This window comes from Lissotriton vulgaris, chromosome 9 (assembly GCF_964263255.1).
Source record: "Lissotriton vulgaris chromosome 9, aLisVul1.2, whole genome shotgun sequence".
NCBI lineage: Eukaryota > Metazoa > Chordata > Amphibia > Caudata > Salamandridae > Lissotriton > Lissotriton vulgaris.
The window spans coordinates 582256995-582278127 of NC_141697.1; positions in this window are offsets into that span (position 1 = coordinate 582256995).

The window sequence follows — 21133 nt, forward strand, 5'->3', positions numbered from 1 at the left end:
ACGGAATGCTGGACAATGCAAACTTTCACCCCCAGTCACAAGGACCTGGGTTAAATCCATCATTCTTTTGCTCACCACACCAACCCAGTTTGGACCCAGCCTTATGCAAATCAGTCTTGACCATGTTCTTTGTGGGAACAGTCCAGCCTGAACTGCCAAGTCAGGTCCTCCCTGGACTGGAAACAAGCATCCTGGGACTGGTTTCAGGGCGTCGCCCTACATCAGCCAGGCTAGCTTGAATACAGTGGTGTAGTGGGCACAGGACCCATGTCTGGCCATACCCTTCCCACTTAGAGCGACATATGCTTCTAGACACAACTCATCAGCGTGCAACCTATTCCATTGTACTTGAAGGCCATCAAAGAGAGTAGGAACTCTCAATATTCATGGCCCATGCCAGATATGACCATCGAGGATGCCATTGGTCAAGGTGGAGGATCACACCCAGAACATGATCCAAGCATGCCTCCCGCTCCTCATCTTCTTTTAAGTGATGTAGAGAATAAAAGAAAGACCTCGAGAAGAAATACTCCTCTTCTCCCAGGAGGTCAAAATTGAGGGATAAGTCCCCATCTCAAGTCTTCACCACCCAGTTCTTTCCTCTCCGGATCCGGAGGCAATATCTCCCAAGAGGCCTTGCCGCCACCCTCCCTTCAGTGCCAATAGTTATTCCAGTTGTCTTGGCACAAATGTAAACGCTGGGCACTGACCCAGTCATCTTTCTCTAGGCAATGATGGATATGTTTATGAGGGCTGACATCCCCACCTTTCATCCTCCTGGGATTGTATAGGGTTCTGAGTAGAAGCTCCCCTTCAACGCCAAACATTCCCCTGCTCTGGTATGTGTTTCTCTGGATGGCAATTGACTCTATACCAATACCAAGTCCTTCAGCGGTTTTCCTCTCCCCCAACACTAGTACTGATGGTGACCCCACTGACGATACCACCTAAAAAAACAGCCCCCCAGCCTAGTGCTTTCTCCAGTACACCCTCAGGAACCTCTACCGCTACCATTCAAGGGCCTAAAATCAAGGTGAGAGGATCCTGAACTTCTACCTACACAATAACATTTTCTGGATACTGTTCCAGGTTCTGCTAGTGGTGAATGCGGAAGACTAGATGGTGTCCCTCAACTTGCAGGATGCATATTTTCATATGCCATTCCTGTGGTGGCATGGCAAGTACCTCACATTTTTGACTGTTGACTACCAATGTGATTTCTTCCCTTTGGGTTGACATCACATCAGCACCTTTCTGTCTTCACCAAGGGGCAAGGGGATGGTGGTGGTTACGGCCCTTCTTAGAAGGTTGGAAATCACTATGTTTCCATTCCTGGACAACTGCCTGCTCAAAGCCTGTTTGTCATATATGGTGTCACTTCACGTGCAGATGACAGCATCCCTCCTGTTCAATTTGGGATTATCTGTCAGTGTGCCCAAGTCTCATTTCTAGCCCTCCAAATGCCTTCTGTTCATAGGGGTGATACTGGATACCAACTTGCTCTGGGCCTCCCTTCTTCCACAGAGGATCCAGGACAATCAAAAAACGATTCACATGATTCGGGTTGGAGCTTGCATTCCGGTTCAGACTGTTCTGCACCTGTTCGATCTGTTGGCTTCCTGTATCCTCCTGGTCATGTATGCACAGTGGTACATGAGGGTTCTCTAGTGGTGGCGTGCAGGCGGTGGTTCCAGCATCAGGGAGATCTGGCAGACTCCATTGTGATCTCTAGGGCTGCAGCAGTGAACCTAAGCTGGTGGTGGACAGAGGAGAAACTGACTTGAGGGAAGTCCTTCTATCCCTCTCCGGCAGTAACCACAGTGGTGACGAAAGCCTCTCCTTTGAGTTGGGTGCACATTTACGGGAGCTGGAGAACAGAGGTCTCTGGTTGCCAGAGTAGCAGAGATTGCACATCTATCTGCTTGATCAATCTGGCTGGTGCTCAGAGCCTTTCTCTCATCCGTTTGGGGTGTCTTGGTCCAGATCTTGACCGACAATACAACTGCGATCTGGTTTGTCAGCAAGCAGTGAGGAGTGCAGTCTAACTTTTTCTATTGAGCGGCACCTAGGTTCTGGACTTGTAAGCCCCAGCAGGGGCTGCCACTAGTTGGCAACCATTTAGCCAGCTCAATGAACATCAGGGTAGACAACCACAACCAGGGTCCCTTTGCCGTTCACAAGTAGTGTATCCATCCAGAGGTGATTTGAGATCACTTTGGCCAGTGGAGCATACCACAAGTGGATCTTTCGGCTACCAGTGAGAAATATCCATTTCCCTAGTTCTGTGCCCTCCTGAATCATTCACAGAGAGCCTTGGGGAGTGTTTTGTTGAAGTGGAAGCTTGTGCTTTGCTATGTGTTTCCTCCCATACCCTTGATTCCTCAGGTTCTGAGGAAGATATACCAAGGCCAAGCCATCCTGTTCACCCTGGACTGGCCAAGAAGGTTGTGGTAAACAGATCATCTACACCTCTCCCTGTTGCTCCTCTTCATCTCCCACTCAGAGAGAACCTTCTCTCCCAGACAGGAGGTCACGTTTTGCACCCCAGTCTCCAGAGCTTGCACTTTCATGCATGGAGATTGAGAGGGGCATCTGAATTCTTTTCAGCTTCCTCTAGAGGTAGTCCACGTGATTCTTTCAGCCTATGTTCGTTCCGTTCCGGGAGATGGAACAAACTTGTGGTATGTGTTAAGAGTGACAGGTATACCCTGTGATGGTTACTTTGGCCAACACTCTCCAGTTTGCATTATCCTTGGCCCAGTAGAGTTGCTCATCTGGTATGGTAAAAGTAGATATTTTAGCCTTGTCAGCCTTTCTGTATGTCCCAGACTTACCATCTTTATTTACTATCTGGTAATTTTTTTTTAAGGGACTGTTAAGCATGTATCTGCCAGTCCATTTTGTGATGCTACAATTGGACCTAAACTTAGTTGTGATGTTTCAGGTGGGTGCTCTGTTTGAGCCCCTTCACAGTTGCCAATAAAGAATTCTTACATTCAGAACTGTATTTTTTGTTGCTCTGACCTCTGCTCGTTGAGTTAGCAAACATCAGGCTTTGAATGTCTGTCCACCTGACCTTTCACAAGTTCTTCCCGGATAAGAATGTCTTTCGAAGTAAAGCGACTTTCTTCTCTGAGATGGTGTCACCATTCCATCTGGTTAATATCTTACCTTTCCCACCTTTTATCCATTGTCCCTCCCCACCAAGAAGCAGGAGTGGTAAAATTGGCTGGATCGCATGTGTGCGGTTAATTACTGGATTGACCGCACAAAAGAAATCTTGCCTGATGACCTTTTTGGGGTAAACAGGCAACAAGAAAGACAAGACAGTTCAGTTGAGAACTCTGTCTCATTGGATATTATTGTGCATTAATATCCGCTATGCTTCGGTGAAGAAAGAAACGACTGAGGGAATCCAAGCCCATACTACCAGGGCAAAGTCTTCCACTGCGACCTTGGCAAGACGCTTGCCCGTGGTACACATATGTAAAGGGGCGACATCGGCATCCGTTCACACTTTTGCCAATCATTATTGTTTTTATTCTAGGTGAGGAGGAAAGACCATTTCTGTTGCTCATTTCTTCAGAATCTCCTCATTTGACTTTTCCTTCAGACCCACCTTCGAGGGAGGTAGTGCTTCAGAATCCATTCAGAGGTGAGGAATCTGCAGGTAGATGTATCCATCATTCAGTGACGATCTTTTTGGTGGACACTTTTATCTACCTGCGGATCCCTCACCAAACCCACTCTCTTCCCAATTCTTAATGAAGGTTGTAGGCTTTATAATTAGATTACAAGCTGTTGTTTTTTGCACTACTCCTGTTCATTTTGATATTATTCTCATCTCTGTTTCGTAGGACAAGGTTTAAAAATCAGGAACTGACATGAGGGCACCCGGGTGGGCGCTTTCTGGCTCCAGTGATATCACCATTACTCAACTTACAAAGTTGAGTTGGAACCCCACCGGCATCCGGGAGTTATGTCATAAGATTCCAGATCCAGACTGGCACCTGTGATACTCAGAGGTGAGGAATCGACAGGTAGACAGTATCCACAAGAAAGGTAGGGGCATATTACCAAGGGCCTTATCGCCGCTTTAGCAGGAATTTTTCCCGCTAAAGCGGCGATAATTTTATCGCCCTATTACCTAGCTGTCGCTAACACCAGTTAGCGACAGCTAGTAGGAGATAGCGATCATCTTGGGGCCCACTTTGCATGTCAGCGATAATTATCGCTAATGACATGCAAAGTGGGCGTGCCAAGATGTTAGCAACTGGAAACAGTCGGTAACATTGCTATCTCCTATTACCTACTTTTGGAAATATTTGCGCTAAGCGCGAATATCTCCAAAAGCTAACGCCTGCCCAGAGCAGTTCTTAGCCATGTTATCTAATGGGAGGTGGATAACATGGCTAAGAGCATTAGCTCGGTAATGCATGAATATCACTGACTTTTCAGCGATATTCATGCATTTCGGCCGATTTTTATCGCTTAGGAGATAAACCTTGATAATAGCAAGGTTTCTAAGCGATAAAAATAGGCGAAGCACGGCGATAAAATTATAGCCGCTAACCAAGATTAGCGATAATTATCGCTTATTCTTGGTAATATGCCCCGTCGTTACTTAAAGTAAGGAATTCTCCTTGTGGCGCTTCAATATAATTTATAAGCATACCACAAGCCTAGGTTTAGATAGATTTGAACTGTGTTTCTGGTATAGGCGCTAGCGGTAGCCAAGTGAGGCACTGGGCAAAAAGGGAGGGCAGTGGAAGCACGTTTCCCATCGGATGGAAAGGAGGACTAGATTGTTGTAGAATCTTTGAACAACCTATACATGAAGCTCGAGGATGACCTCAGAATCACAGGAAAACATGGAAACTTTACTGGCCTTCCTGACCAGGAGAGGTTTTCTACCTTAGTGTTCATTCGTCTTCTTAGGCTCACCATTGACCACAATGTAACCTTTCTGCACTTAAAAAATATCATATACCATATGCTGGGTTTTTTTGTTCAAATAATTTTTCTTTTCAAATAAAAAGAGCAGAAAAAGAGACAACAGAATGGGACGTACTCCTGTTACAGAACTGTTGGAGCACAAAAGGTCATGGAAAATCAGGTTTAATGGTTATGTTGGAAGACCTACTAAGGCATAGCAAGGACCATAAACAGTGTGAGGTATAAGGATTAATAATATTGTGCATTAAAGCCTGGATCAGTCGGAGTGTAGCTTGGGAAATAAATTGGCTCATAGAGAAAGATCTAGGGAAGACGCAGAAGAAGAGAAGGAAAGTGGGGATATGCTGTTTTTGTAAGGGAGGTGCTATTGTTTGGTTCTTTACTTTGGACTTACATATGTAATAATAAAATGCCAATATTATGGTTTTCTTAAAAAAGATCTGTTTTACGAGGCTGTTGTGCAGAGAGATAGTACAAAGTGGCACACCGACAGGAACACCTACAAGGCTGCAAGATGTTACATATTAATAGTTAAATATCCAGGGTTTTTGGTCAGTAGCATTTTGCATGCTGGGTTTGTTAAGCCTACAACTATAATTGGTGCCTTTGGCATAAGCAGCAGTGGGGGGGGGGGGGGGGGGGGGGGGCAAATTACCTTGCAGGTTTTATCATACAATGTGGCAAGAAGAGGAAACGTATGTAGTTGTAGTATTTCATTATTTTAACAACTATTAATACTGTCACAACAAAGTTACACCTCATTGATATCGGCTGAATACAGCTATAAGCAACTGAAAGGTGACCTGGTAACATTCGCAAAGGATATGCCACTGTGCGCAACGACGGGTGGTGCTTTTTGTTTAGTAACTTGTGTTCCTTATGACCTACAAACATTTCTTGGGTGAAAACTGAAACGGTGCAGAAAACGCCCCATCTGCAGAATCGCATAACCCCAGTGACTGTTCCTGTGATAGCCATAGTACAGCTGTAAGTGACAGATCTGATGCATGCTTCACACATACAATGCGTTACCTGGTAGCGATGTGCCGAGGAAAGTGAATGAAAAATAAAACAAAAAATACATGTCCTCTCAAAAACATGGAACTGAAAGGATAATGAAAATCATAAATTTGATTTGTTCCTATAATCTGCTGTTTAATTTTTCGGGGTACTGATGTGTGCTTTAAAAAGTTTACATTCCACAGCAGGCACAGAGGTTCCGATGCAATAAATCTTTGTATTCTGATGTGCGAAGGATTACTGAATGAACCCTGTTACGGTCAGGCAATGGACTGCCTTCAGAAGTGACTCCCGAACTGACATCGCATCAATGAAGATATCAGATGCAGTGTCACCAAAGTAACTCCACCATGAAACATGGCGCATCCATAGGTCTCTCTGGCTCAACCAGTCGTAAAGCCAGGAGCCCCAAACAGCACACACGCGTCGCTTCGGGATGTGAGCTTAAACGTGGATATTTAGAAAAAATAAGTCAATACACTAGGATCTTGAACCAGTCAACCGTGGAGGGACTCGCTTTTTCTCATGTGAGTCGCCCCCGCCACGAGCCAACATGGGAGAAAGGCTTGGGCGCCGCGGCGCTGTCCGTGGTGCTGACCCGTCACTGGATGCCTGTTGTATTCACTGTAGATGTGCCGCCCTCGACTAACACTCACCTTATTGTTCCATGTGCGACGAGGAACCAGATATCCCTTTGCGTATATTTGTAGCTAAAGGTTTGGCTCGATTCGGTGTGGGCACCGAAGTGTCACGATTCAGACTTTTTCAAATGTCTGTCGTTTTTTAAAAGGACATCAATCTGACTAGATAAGAGTGTTTTCGCTTTGGTCGTAGAGGGCTTTAAGTGGGCCGGGTCTCTCCGGGTCTGAGCACGGGCAGTTTTTTTAAGGAGGCCTCGAAACGGGTCTCTATCGGGCTCTGTTTTGTGCCCTGGCACAGGTGGTCCATTTTGTTTTGAGCGTTATAGGGGAAGGGAAATCCTTTAAAGAGAGTCATTTGCTCTCTGGATTTCTCTTTTTTCTGAAATCAGGTGAAGCAACATTGTCGTGGTGTCACCAGGGCTATAAGTGGAAGTGTTTTCAATATTATATACAAGCGATAGCTGGTGCTTATTTATCTTATGCAACTAACAACCATTGACAAAGCCAATGGTCCTGACTGTTGTAGGTATGATGTTACTTGTGGTATTATATATCTGGATGCAGTGATATAAACAGCAAAATACAAGTCGGGCGGCACACTATGCTAGGTACAGATTTTTGGGTTGAGTGTTTTTAAGCCACGCCCTTAATTACTTTGGCCACACCCCCTTGAGAGACCACCCAGTTTTTTTCTGCCCACTTAACCCCTTGGGCGTGGGTGGGGTCATGACGGCTGGGAGCCGTCATCAGCACACGAGCACTGTGTGCCATGACGGCTCCCGGCCGTCGTCAGCATAGAAGGGGTTAAAGCCCTGGTCGTAGTTGTGTTTATACTGTGCTTGGTGTCAGCCCTCAGACTACCTTCCACGGAACTTGGCAGCTCGACCTCTGCAACCCCAAATAAGTAAATTTATCGAAAATATTATCTTCCCCTTACGTGTGTACAGTAGTTTTTAAACAAGCATTTGCAATGCAATAGGTCTTGCATTTACGAGAGTTTGAGCTATTGGCATTGTAAATGACAATGCCTTTTATTTATTTGTTGATTTGTAAAACATAAATAAAATGCATTGCCGTTTACAAAGCCAATAGCTTACTTAAACTCTCGCAAATGCGAGACCTATTGCATTGCAAATGCTTGTTCATTATATTGTGGGTGTTTCTTGGAAAAACTGTGGGGGTTGTCGGAAAACTAATGTTGAAGATTTCAGAAGCAAAGTAAATTACGTTTTTTTCCCCCGAAAACAGCAGTTATTAATTATGACTTTTTTGGCTCGTTGTTCAAGGGTAGAAATAAAGGCAGGTTGTGATTTATAAACCGATTTATTTGCACTTCTGAGCATAGATATTGTTATTACCCTTTTATTGGCGGGCCTGATTCGGAAACTCTCTGGTTTAGTCACACTTTACAGAGGATAAATCCAAAGGAATACATCTTCAAGGACCACAGCTTAAATGTATTTTTAGCTAAATAAACGTTATTGGCGGGTTAAATGATTAAATGGAGAGCTGGTTAGAGCGGGACAACAGTGAAAGGTAATTGAGGTGGGGGAGTCAGTTTGGCTACCAGTGATCTTACCAGAGCGTACTTGACTTAATTGACACCATCTGTACAGCTGACGTTGCGAAAGGTAATTTACAATTCTAAGCCCAGTCCAGTGGCATTTCGACTAAATGTACCACTCTAGGGGTAATTGTATCCTTGAGCCTTTCAGTTTCAGTTTAACAGGACGACAGATAAAAACTGCCACGAACGGTGAGACAGAAGTCTCGCTAATCAGAGGAGAAAGTTAAACTGAGGAGGCGGCACCCTGCAAACAAAGAGCTAGTGTTCCGCAGACCCTTCCAGGGTACCTCGATAACCGTGCCCTAGCCTCAAGTGCGACAAAAAAAGCACCCAACCCCTAGCCTAGACAAACAAGGGGCGTGCATTGCGTCCAAGTTTTGCCAAAAACGGATCGCGGTAACTGCTTTCATTTTGAGCCACAGAAAAAACTATTCAAAAATACTTTGGCTCCAATTCAAAAATACTTGGCTCGTTGATGGGTCACAGACGTATTTAAATTGCAGCAACACGCAATGAGTACGGCGTGACCTACGCTGCAATCATGTTTAAATGTAAACACAGTATATTCCTTGCAGTTTTTTGCTTTGTTTTGTTGCTATAAGTGAACAAAGGAACTAAAGAACAAGAACACAAACAGCTGTCGCCACGCCACTTGACTGTGCGAACCCACGTAATAGTAAAAAAAAGTGCGTTTCACGCCGCAAGTGAAAGATCCAATCCCGGTGGGGGTGGTCAAAAGCGGACAACGCGGTAACCAGGAGGGACTGAAAATCCTCTGGTACAATGTTCACTCTCTGTTCCGCATAATTAATGACAGTAAATGACGCTGGACAATGAAATTTAGGGACGGAGCAGAAACTGAACTTTTTGAACCGTATTGATTCCAAGAAGCCCTCGCATGGCGAGAGCATCACATGCGCGCAGCTACCCAGGCGTGACCTAAAAAGTGAAATTATTCATTGCTGAATTGACTGGAATTCCTTCGAGGTAGTGCATGTCTGACTGAGTATGCTACTGTCCTGCTAGCCTTTCGAGATGAAAACCTTGTCCTCACACCGCCATAGGCGGGTGCATCCTGCCTGCATGCGAGCTTACAGTCGACACCTCTCTGTGAATGTCAGCCCACTGCCTGGAAATACTCCCAAACACTGGGAGGCTGAGACGCTGCCCTCCCCGCCCAACCCCCCCCCCCCCCCCCCCCCCCCCGCTTCTCTCTCCTCCTCCACAGACGTCGACCAGTGCCAGAACAAACGCAGTGGGTGGCTTAGTGACAATTTTCTAATTTACTATAATAGCTGAGAAGGTGTGACATTCCGAGCTCACGTTCCCACTCTCCTTTCACTGTTGACTTTTTTTATCTGTGACAAATACATTAGAATGATTTAAAAGCTGATGCTGAAGTCTGAAGTGTGAAAAGATCCCTTAACCCACACAGTTCTACCAAACGCCACACAACCAAAGTTTAGATGTGTAATCGATCTTTCTTTGTGTCTAACTACTAAATAGTCGGGGTAATTTGCCATCAGGTGCCCTTCGCTGATGTAAATCCGCCTGCTTCCAGCCCTGCTTGCGACAGTAGGGGCAGAGAGAGACAGACAGAAGGGGTGCCTCGCTATCATGTCTGCAGAACCTCGGCCTCACCTTTCACACGCAGACACGATACCTTACAGCGCCTAGTTGGCTCGCCTGGCAGCAGGCGCTGTAAACAACATTAAGGTTGACAGTGCTGCAGGGCTGCTTCGTTTTAGGGGGTCACCGCCTGGAGGGGAGGTTTTGCAGCTTTGTCCTTCTCGAGTGGCGGTTGCCACCTACAGGGAGTGGTGAGGCGGGCAAATGCGAGGTGGTTGTAGGTGCATGTCAACATTACATCAACAAAATTGGCAACATGCATTACATTATTGTAATTTTAAAACAGTTATGTAAAGCATGTTGGTGATTTGGAGCACATTAAATACTTGTTAAATACATTTAAGATATAAAAAAAGAAAACTCGCCTTGCACTCCCGTCCAGTGTCCTTCACTCCTCCAGTGTGGGCCCCAGGCAGGGTCAGATTGGTAACGCAGGCACTCGGGCAATACCCGAGGGGCCGGTGTTCAGTTCCAGTTGTGGGCTGTTTTTTTTAGCAGCCTGGGGCCCGATTTGGGTGATTGCTGCATTGTTCGGATACCGCAATTGGCCCAGTGGGGGCCTGAATGGCCTTTCTGGAGGCAGATGGGCATCAATTACCTCCTTTTATCAACGGCAGGTGTCACTCCCTTTCTATTGCAGGGCCGGTCCTTTAATATATGCATATTGAGTGGGGCAGGGGGCCTGAGCAAAAGTGACCTCACCTGTTTTCAGGTGTGTTTCACCCATGTAAACTAATACGTGCATTTTTTTAACCCCCCACCCTTCCTTGTTTATATAAAATTGCGCCAAAGCAGTGTTTTGTGGAAAACCAATATGCAAATGTGGGCCACTTTTTTTTAGCGTGCCCGGGCCGATTTTTAATCCCAATCCAAACCCTGGCCCCAGGCAACTCCCCTAACGAATCCTGGCTCTGCTCTCAGCAGGAGAGCAGTGCCAGAATTGGATGGAGCAGGCTCTCCCTGCGCTCTTGAGAGCACTGGAGGCCTTTGCCCGCTCTCAACCTAGCTGTCCAAGGCAACTGGGGTGAGAGGCTTAAAGTGCATATGTCTGGTTGACCGTCGCAAGACGGCTGGCCAAAGGGACATGCGCACTTTAAACATTTAAGTTTCCTGCCTATTACTTCTTCCTGCTGCCGCCAGTCAGCAGCTGCACCACCCCCATCCTGATGCTCGGCTCAGTACAGGGCTTTTAAAAAATAAAATAGTAATACATTAACTGTATTACCATTTTATTTTTAGTCTCTGGGGGATGGTGGCATTTTATGCAGTGGGGCAACGCTCCTCTGCCTTTGTCCTTCTCCTGGTTAGCATGGCAGTTCTACTCCCTCTTGCATCGACTAGCATCCACGCACGAGAGAGAAGCGATAGCCATTGCCGGCCACTCTCAGATATTCAGGCCAGCCCCGTGCTGCAAGAAACTGCGAGCAGAATGGGGCCATGGTAATTGTAATTGCATTAATATAGCACTTACTACCTCAGAGGAGGTGCTGAAGCGCTTTACAGTGAGTAGCACGCTGCTCTGGAACTGAAGGTTAGTGGTAAATCCAATGGTTTTGTTCGTTATTGGGATATGCTCAAGAAAACACTGTCCAAGCATTTACTCCCCTTATTTTGGGGTGGATTAAAGTGAACGCTTTCATGGATGGGTCATTGCCGCTCTTCGTGCTGTGTAAGCAGCCTCCTTGCCTTCATACCACTGGGAAAAGCCCAGAGTGGCCTAATGTCCAGTTTAGCAGGGGGCTTGCTAATTTAGGGACACTGTTCAGCCAGCAAAGATTGAACTGTTCATTGTTATGTTTAGAGTTGGTGGGTATTGCTTCAGTTGCATAAATGTGAAATCTCTGATCATGGGAAGCAATTTGGGGTGTACTTTTTGCATAGGTGTGTATGTCATTGCCATTTCTTTCTTTCTACAAGTATGAAGCGTGAACTGTTGTTGATTGTTCTACCCACAGTGTATGTGCTATTGCAGTGGATTGTTTGCCAAGTATACAACTTTGGGGCGGTGTTGAATGTATGCAAGTAGGAAATTGCTTACATGTTCTGAGAGTGCTTGTAGGTAGGTTTGTGTGATGGACAGCGGCTGCAACAGTTTGCCAACTCTGTGACTTTGGTGCCTAGTTTTGTCCATGAGAGTGCACCATGATCTGTCTTATCTATTTTGTTGGATGTTTGTATGTGGTGTATCTTTCAAATCCAGCATGTGATTGCTGACCATATGGATATATAAGCTTAGGTGTGCCCTGTCTATTGTGCTGTGTGTATTGTAATGGGTGTTATACTATTGTGTGTGAACAAAATAAAGTTCATCTTGATGTGTTAAGTAAAATAATAGATGTTTGCAACTTAATGCAGCTTGTTGCAGCTGTAAGGGATTCAGGGCTCGTAATTCACTCAAATTAAACCACATTAACAGTTTTAATATGTTGATGTTTAACATAACAATCTACTGTGGAAAGCGATGTTTTTCAAATAAAATGGAACACTCAAGAAACAAACAAATACAGCTTGTTTTTAAAAGTGTTACAGACACAACAGATGTCTCTGCACTCCTGCTTTTAATTCTGACATGTAAAATGTACACATTACTGCATTTTTCATAACTCAAAGAGCAAACATTAGGGATATCATGCACACTCCATTTCACCAACACACAGTAGGCGTCCAGATCAATGTCATTTAGCGAGGTTTGAACTAGTTGTTGCTTGTTGTTTATGGCACATTTTCAGGATTCAATATCACCAGGGTTAAGCATCAGCTAGGTTATGGACACCAGCTCTGGGTGAGATGCAGGCACTGTTTGAGGTGTAGAAAGTCTCGAGCAGAAGACACTTTTAACCCTTTCGATGCTCTCGTCATGAGGCACGGTTGAGCTGTGCTTATGACGAGCTGAGCTCATCATGAAACTATAGTATTCAAGCAATTTCAGCACAGGAGGGGAAAAGTCACAGCAGCCAAGATGTTAAGTAGAGTTGTGTATTGTGATCATATTGGTGACTTTAAAGGCTGTTATCAGTTAGTAGATTACCAAGGGGCTCCATGTAGAGGATGAAGATAATGGGAAATAAGATGAAACTCTGGGTGACTCAGCAGGTGGTGGGGATTTTTTAGGACCTGGAGACCCTCATTTGAGTGCCCTGGTGTCAGTGAGATAGGTAGAGGTGAGCGAGCAACAGAAGGCTCAAGCCTGACTCAATCCAGATACCCATCCCTGGCTCAGTTCTAGGTCCTCTTGGTCTTGAGGTGAAAACAAGCCAAGCTTGGTCTTTCGCGATCTGAGGCTGTATAGATCACTTGGTGGGGTGTATCTGTGTGTGAGCATGCAAGGCTGCATGCTTGTGTGAAAGAAAAACGTGACTGCATTGATTAGTGAATGAGTTTTTCAGGCACACCTTTAGCAGAGCGCTCAGCATCACACAGTCTTTTCCTTTGTGAAGCAATGCACACATTATCACAAAGTTTGCCTTTCCTGCAGGACTGCGCACAAATAATCACAAAAGCTTACCTGTGGCCCAATGCATACTGCATCACATATGTAGGTTTATGTTTGCTTTGTCCTGCTGGAAGAAAGGCTTTGATACTGTAAGCATCGGTACACAGGAGGGAAGATTTTGTGATTGTATGTGCCCTGTCCTGCTGTAAGGAAAACTTTGTGATAGTGCAAAGGGACCATGTACACAGCATTCTTGAAGCTGGCAGATTTACAATGTCATAACTGTGATTTCTGTTCTGGAGGTTGTTTACTTTGTGGCATGTGTGCCATGAACCACCTTCATTCATGTAGCACAGAGGTCACAGCGATGTGAATATGCTCTCCCTGCCTCTTCCTAGTAGGCTGGTCTCAGCTCCCTGTCACACAGCTCTGCAGTCCTCAGCCTCCTCCTGGGTCCATTGCTTCTTCTCTTCCCTGTCTCCCAGTGACCGTTGTTTCTCGGGTCTTGTAGTGAGGGCTGCCCAACCGTTCTGTCTCAAATTTGGCTACGGCAGAGATGGCTTAGTTGGAGTCCTGCAGGCTAGGTCAAAGCATGGTGTAAATGGATGGCCCCTAGAAGGCAAATGTTATCTTTGTGCCTAGTCGGTGGGTCTAGGAGGCCTTTTAAGTAACTCTTTCTGAGCACCATTAACCATGGAGGCTGCGACTTTTTGCAGAATTCCCAGCAGACCCTGCACCTTATTCCACTTCTGCTCCAAACTGATGCCATAATTACAAGAGTTTGCACTGGGTACCACTACCCCACTGCATCTGTGCCAGCCTAGTTTCCTTCTTTTTCTCCTTCACTCAATGTTTTTTTGTTTCGCCTGCACAGTGCTTACGCTGTGCTTGATAAATCTATTGTTTTTAATATAAACTTAAAAGGGACTTACATCCTGCCTCCCCTCTTTCCTGGCTTCTCACTGGTTCCTGTGCATGCCCGTTACCTTTCCTCCATTTCTATTGGCTGTGGCATATTTTTCTGCATTTACGAATGAATGTTTCTGTCTGCTTCCCTTATCAGTTTCCCTCTGCCGAAATACAGTTTTGGTGGAACTATATTTTCATAAAGTTTTGCCTTTTACTCTTGCAGCATATTTACATAACACTTTATGACCCGGAGTGATTAAGTGATTTGCATAGAATCACAGGATGTTGCGGAGTACCCCCGAGACTCGAACCGGGATCCCCAGCTTTCTTATCAGCAGCTCTGCCCGCTGAGCCACATCCTCTCCACTCCTGTGTAATCTGTCAGGGAGCTCTTTCCTTCTCCCGGACAATGCTTGATGAAAACAGCTCTTTATTTATTACATAGACTAAACCAATGCATTACCAATGCTTGTTTTCTTTTGCCATCTTTCCTTTCTTCTTTATCTCAATTTTATTTTTATCCATTCATGCGCCATCATTCAGGCATTCTTTCCATCATGCTGTCTTTTTCCTACATCCTTCCTTCTCTCAAACCATCCACCCTTCTGTCCTTCCTTCCCTCTCCCTGCCTGTTCTTTCATCTTTCTCTCATCCATCTATTTTTCCTCACTTCTCTTTCTTTAAATCCCTTCATATCCCTCTCTTCATCCATGCACCCTTCCCTCCATCTCACCTTCCATCCATCTAGCCATCCATCCATATATCAATGTCTCATCGTCCCTCTCTTCCCCCCTCCATGTTCTCTTCTTCCATGTATTCCTCCACCTCACAACACCATCCTTCTATCCTTTTGCAGGGGTATTTTAGAGCTTCGGTTGGAGACCAGAAGTCTCCATTCATAGTCAAAAGAGCTAAAAACTAAAAATGTAATATTTTATACTAATCAGAACTGTTAAATAGCACCCAGCCCCACTCAAGCTGCTACAATGTGTGTGTGTGTTGTAGATCAATGACATCCCTGATCCGTGCCCTGCAATACTCTGCTAGCGTCAGAAGTTAGAACAAGACCAGCATCTATCCTCCACAGTTATTGTTCAGCCTTTTTACACTGTGGCTTGGAGAAGAACTACTTCCACTTTAAAGAACTTCACCCTTTCTAGGCCTGGGGATGGCGAGGTTCAGTGGCCTAAAAAACCCTGAGAAAACCACTGCCTTGCAATGGTTTTCTAAACTCGTAGAAGTCACTGTTCTTTGAATTCCAAAGTTTCATTCCTCCTTATAAAAACGTGTTTTTTTATTTAGCAGTCTGGCCACTCTTCTGTGTCAAAGCACTCTAAAATAATAACTGGAATTGCTGCTACCTAGTTTAATCATACCTGATACATCGACCTCAGGAAGATGAAAGATTGAGTTGGCCTTACCAGGACTTGTGATCTTCACTTCAGCACAGATGTCAGCAGCGAGCGTTGATTTACTGAGCTAATATGAGAGTGAATGTATGGGAAAGTGGTGGCAACTCACTAGCCACAGCTCTCATTCTACATTCGGAACTCTAGGTAGCAAGTGACAAAATGGGTAAAAAAGATTTCACAGTTGTTAAAAAGAGAGTTCCTTGTGTACTGTTGTAGTCTCCCTATGTGTAGGAATTGTAGTCTCTCGATAGTCTCCCTGTGTGTAGGCATTGTAGTCTACATGTGAATTGCTGTTGTAGTCTCCTGGGTTGGCGTTTTAGTCGGTTTGTAGCCTCCCTGCAGGTTCTGTGTGCAGGAGTTGTAGTCTCTCTCTCTGCTGGAGTTGGATTCTTTTTTTTTTATCTATGCGTGCTAAGGTTGTACTCAGTGCACTATCCCCATGGGTTAGGGTTGTAGTCCCCCTGTGTGTAGGAGTTGTAGTCTCTCTACAGTCTCCCTGTTTCTTGCAGTTGTAGTCTACTTCTGGGTTGGAGTTGGAGTCTCCCCCGGGGCTTTAAGTGGGCCGGGTCTGAGCACTGGCAGTTTTTTAAAGGGGGCCTCGAAACGGGTCTCTATCAGGCTCTGTTTTGTGCCCTGGCACAGGCGGTCCGTTTTGTTTCCAGACTGCAGTGACAGCAGGCACAACGATGTGCGCGGGATCACACTGCTCACTTCTCATTAGTGGAGACGTTAGGGCATGACGTCATGCCAGGTGAGGGTTGTAGGGAAGGGATATCCTTTAAAGAGAGTAATTTTCTCTCTGGATTTCCCTTCTGTTTTTGAAACTCAGGAGCAGCAACATTGTCGTGTTGCCACAAGAGCTTTAAGTGGAAGCTTTTTGAATTTATATGCAAGCCATAGTTGCTGCTTATTTATCTTATGCAACTAACAAGCATTGAAAAAGCCAATATTCATGACTTGTTGTAGGTAGGATGTTACTTGTTGTATCATATATCTGGGTGCAATGACATAAAAAGCAAAATACAAGTCGGGCGGCACACTATGCTAAGTACAGACTTTTAGCTTATGTGTTGTTAAGCCACGCCCTTAATTCAATTGGACACGCCCTTTTGAGAGCCCCCCCCCCCCAGTTTTTTCCTCTCACTTAAAGCCCTGGTCTCCCCTGTATGTAGGAGTTGGAGTCTCCCTGTGTGTAGGAGTTGCAGTCTCTATATAGTCTCCCTGTGTGTTGCAGTTGTAGTCTACTTGTGGGTTAGAGTTGTAGTCTCTCTGTGACCTCCCCACAGTCTCAGTGCAGCCTCCTCATGGTTTAGAGTTGTAGTCTCCCTGTGTGTAGGAGTTGTAGTCTACATGTGTTTTTCTGTTGTAGTCTCCTTGTAGGTTTGGAGTTGAAGTCTCTCTGTAGCCTCTCTGCAGTTTCCATGTGCAGGAGTTGTAGTCTCGCTGACGTGTGCCTGTCAGTTAGAATTGCACTCTCCCTGTGGGCTGGATGTTTGTAGTCACTCTCTGTGCTTTAGCTGTAGTCTGCTTCTGGTGTCTGTTCGCTGGTGACGTGCCCTCGCTGATGTCTCCCTGGGTGTATTAGTTAAGTCTCCCTGTAGCTTCCCTGTGTGCAGAAGTTGTCATCTCCATCTAGTCTCCATGTAGGCTGCCTCTCTTTTGTTTCCCTCTGTGTTAGAGTTGTGGTTTCCCTCTCATTCTAGTCTCCCTGTGGTTTCCCTCTTGCTCTGTCTAGCCTTTCTGCGTTCTCCCTGTCAGCTTGAGTTGTGGTCTCTCTGTAGTGTCCCTGTAAGCGGGAGTTCCTGTTGTGTGTGCCCCCCCCCCCCCTTCTATAAACTGCACAGCCCCGCTCCCCTCCCTCGCCGGAACGCCTAAGTGCTCTCTTTACTTTGCCGCCTTTCCCTGCACAGCCGACGTGTCGGGGACATTGATTTTCTGTCTCCTCTCAGCATTCTTTCCCTATTTATGAAGCAAACTGCATCTTTTTAATTAAGTTGCTCCAGACTCCATCTGCGCAGTCGGGGTGAGGCTGTCGTACTATTTATTTGTGCGGTTTGTTCTTTGGCTCCGTCCGGTCACCACAGCAGAGGCGCGTGCGCCGGGCAACGAGTTTCCGTCTGACAGAGTGGCTGCTGCTGGCGCTTCAACCCGTAACGGAAACACCAGGTTGCTGGCGGCACGCGCTGACGTTGAACATGTCCTCAGTCCAACCACCTTTCACCTGTGCTCGTTCGTGGTAAAGGCAGTGTCCGCGCGGGCCCGGTGTCCTCACTTCACCTTGAAGTCAGGGACGTTTGCTGCGCGCGCGCTGCTGCGTGGGCCGGCCAGACAGCAGGAAACGCGCACTTCTGCTACCTAACCCTGCACCTTTTTGTTAAGGCGCCGTATTGATTTTTCTGTATTATATACAAACTCCCAGAGCTACTTCATAAAAAAAATCAATATATATTTATATTAGATAGGAAGTGGTATCAACACCATTCTGGTTGCTGAACATTACACACATTGGCGTATCACTTAAGCTCTTCCAAAATAGGAATGTGTGGGTGTTTGTGTTAAGCTTATTTTTTTGATGCTTCTGTCTAGGCATTATTTATTCTGCGTGGGGTGCAAACTTGTGCGCTGCTGCTGACTATGCAGTGCGTTTTCTGTATACAAGGAAAACATATACAGCTGTTTTTTGTGTATAATGTATTCAGCTTGTGAAAGCAGTTTGAACGGTTGCTGCCGATCCAGTACTTCTGTGCGCAATGCAAGCTTTCACCGTTCCCTCCAGTGTAGTTTGTCAGTGTATGTGGGAAGCTTGCACAGCTACTGCTTGTGCAGGGCTTGTTTGGCCTCATTTATGAAAAGGGACGCAATGCTGTGAGAAAACAGCAATGCGTCACTTTTTATTAAACCCTCCTTGTGACACCAATGATGCGTCATATTTACAGTATGACGCATCGTGTCGCAAGGGGTTACAGATACTTCAGTATTTCTGACGTATCTGTAGGCGCAAAAATTATGCATTGCTGGAGTGTGTCAGAAAAGTGACGCAACTCCAGCAATGGGTCATTTACACATGGGCAAGTCCCATGTTAAATGTGCCTGCGTCAGTCTTACGCCTGCCATGAGGCAGGCGTAAGATATTGACGCACTTGTGTCCTAGAAGTGGCGCAGTGAAATCTCATAGATTTCACTGCGTTACTTCTATGACCCTTTCTCGCGTCGGAACGCCCCCCCTTCATACATTATACCTGGAGCAGGTATAATGTGGCGCAGGGGTTTACAAAGTAACACATCTACCTAGACGCATCACTTTGTAAATATGGTGCAACAAGGCACATATTTTACGCCGCTGGTGCATCCCAAAAAGGGACGCACCAGCGGCATAAAAGTGATGCAAGGGCTCATAAATAAGCCCCGTTGTGTTTTGGCAGCACTGGCTATAGCGATAGTGGTGTCCAGTGCGACAATCCTTTTCGGTGTATAACCAAAGACCTCCTTTTCCACGGATTCCCTCACTACCACACTCCATCAGTGCCCCTAATCTCTTCATAGCTCCCTCACATACATTTTTTTAAACAGTGCTACTCACACCAGTGTAGGGTGTTGGAGCACTTTACATCACACCCGTTATACAGAGACAATGAATCATACGTGTGTAAATCAGTGTATAGGAAATGTTACATTAGATAATGAGGAATACAAGGTGTAGGAATCACATCATCTGAACTGGTAGGCAGTATACTTTGAGTGGTCTGGAGAAGCATAAACTCAGGATTTAAAACGTACCACCGTGGTTAGCTTTATTAATACGAATGTATTTCTACCCAAACAAATCCTTTTTAGCAACATTAAGATAATGAAAGACTAGGGAAAATCATAATGTTCTAACTTATACATGCAGTTTGCATGCAGCTCTTTGATGTAAATTCGTAGCTCACTCTGCTATATTAGTATTGTACCTTATGAACTGCAAGTAACAAAAAGAACTATGTGACAAAAGCATTAACCTACTGAGCTATCCACATATAATACATTTCAGTGATCTGTATGGCACTCTTGCTTTGCATCAGCCAGCTGGTTTATGATGAGTCAAAGCTACCATTAGTCAAAACTCGATCTCTCTCCAGCAGGAATAATAATAACCAGAGTTATCTAATTTGTATTGTTGCTCGAAACCTGCTTGACACACTGGGAACTCTGCAGCAGGTACTTTTGAGCCTGAATGTTATTTTTAAACACAGCGCCCCCTATACTCGGCGCAAGGTACAGCTTCACCAGTCGTACCGCCCTAAACCCAACCCTGTGTGTGGGAGCCACTTATCCCAGTGCTGCCTGTACAGTTCTGTTTCCATGAGTTAGGGATATTTGACTGCCACTTTTTTCTTCAGTAGTAAAGAGTGTGAGTAAGGATGCGCTGCAGTATTTTGTTCTATGTGTGCTGGGAGCTTTCAGTGCTACTGGCTGTGCAGTACTCATCTTGGGTGTGAGGGAAGCCAATACTGCTGCTGCTTCTGCTTATATCTGTGAGGGATAGTTGTCCTGCTTCTGCCTACATAGGCTTTGTCTGTATATGAGGGACTCTTGCCCTGCTGTGGCCTGTGCAGTGCTTGTATTCTTTGTTTGAGGCAAGCAGTGCTTCTTTTTGTGTGTACCTATTATACTGTATTGTATTGCAACATTTATGTAGCGCTTACAACCCCAGTGGTGTAACACAGAATGATAGGCCCCCCTGCAGCACGTAAGGTGGGGCCCTAAGTCTCCTATATCTCACAGATAGGCATTGACCCTTGAGGGATTTGGGGCCCCTATAGGGTTGCCCCCCTGCTCAGCAGGGCTTGCTTGGGCCTGGGTTAAGCCCCTGACTACCCCAAGTGGGGCACTAAAGCACTTGTGTGAGTGCATGTCTGTACCACTGCTCCCCATGCAGCACTTGTTCTCCAGTATTCCACATCCTAGAATCATTCCCCGTTGTCAAAGTGGGAGTCCCACAGTACCATAATGAAGCAGCATGTATCTCTATCATATTTATTTAAATTTATATAGCGCCTTATCACCCAGAGGTCTCTAAGTGCTTGTCCAAAAATACACACTGAATACTCACAGGGCCAGAACACTTAGGACGAGCCCCAAGCCTCCCGGAAGAGCACGGTTTTGAGCATTTTCCTGAAGGGTAAGAGGCTCGATTCATTGCGCAGATGTATTGGCAAGTTGTTCCAGGCCACTGGGGTCATAGGCTTTAATGGCAATGGAAAAGTTAGTTTAATAGCCTATCTATGTCCTTTATAAAAAATGACCAAACTTAAACTATAACCAATCAGGCGACAGCACCCTTTAGAACACTCCTAACGGAGACTGAGTCCCTCAGATTGTCAACCGCACGTCGTGTGAAGGGAGTCTCCCTGAGCTCTACTCAATTTTGTCAGCTATTACATCTTTTTGGATCACCCAAGATAATATTTCATGTTCCATTTCTCTGACCCTGGCACTAATATGTCAGAGTAGCAGAAAAACAAGGTAATGCGCTATAAAATTTGTCTAACTTTTTTCTCAAAAAATTCTCACGTTCAGAGAGATT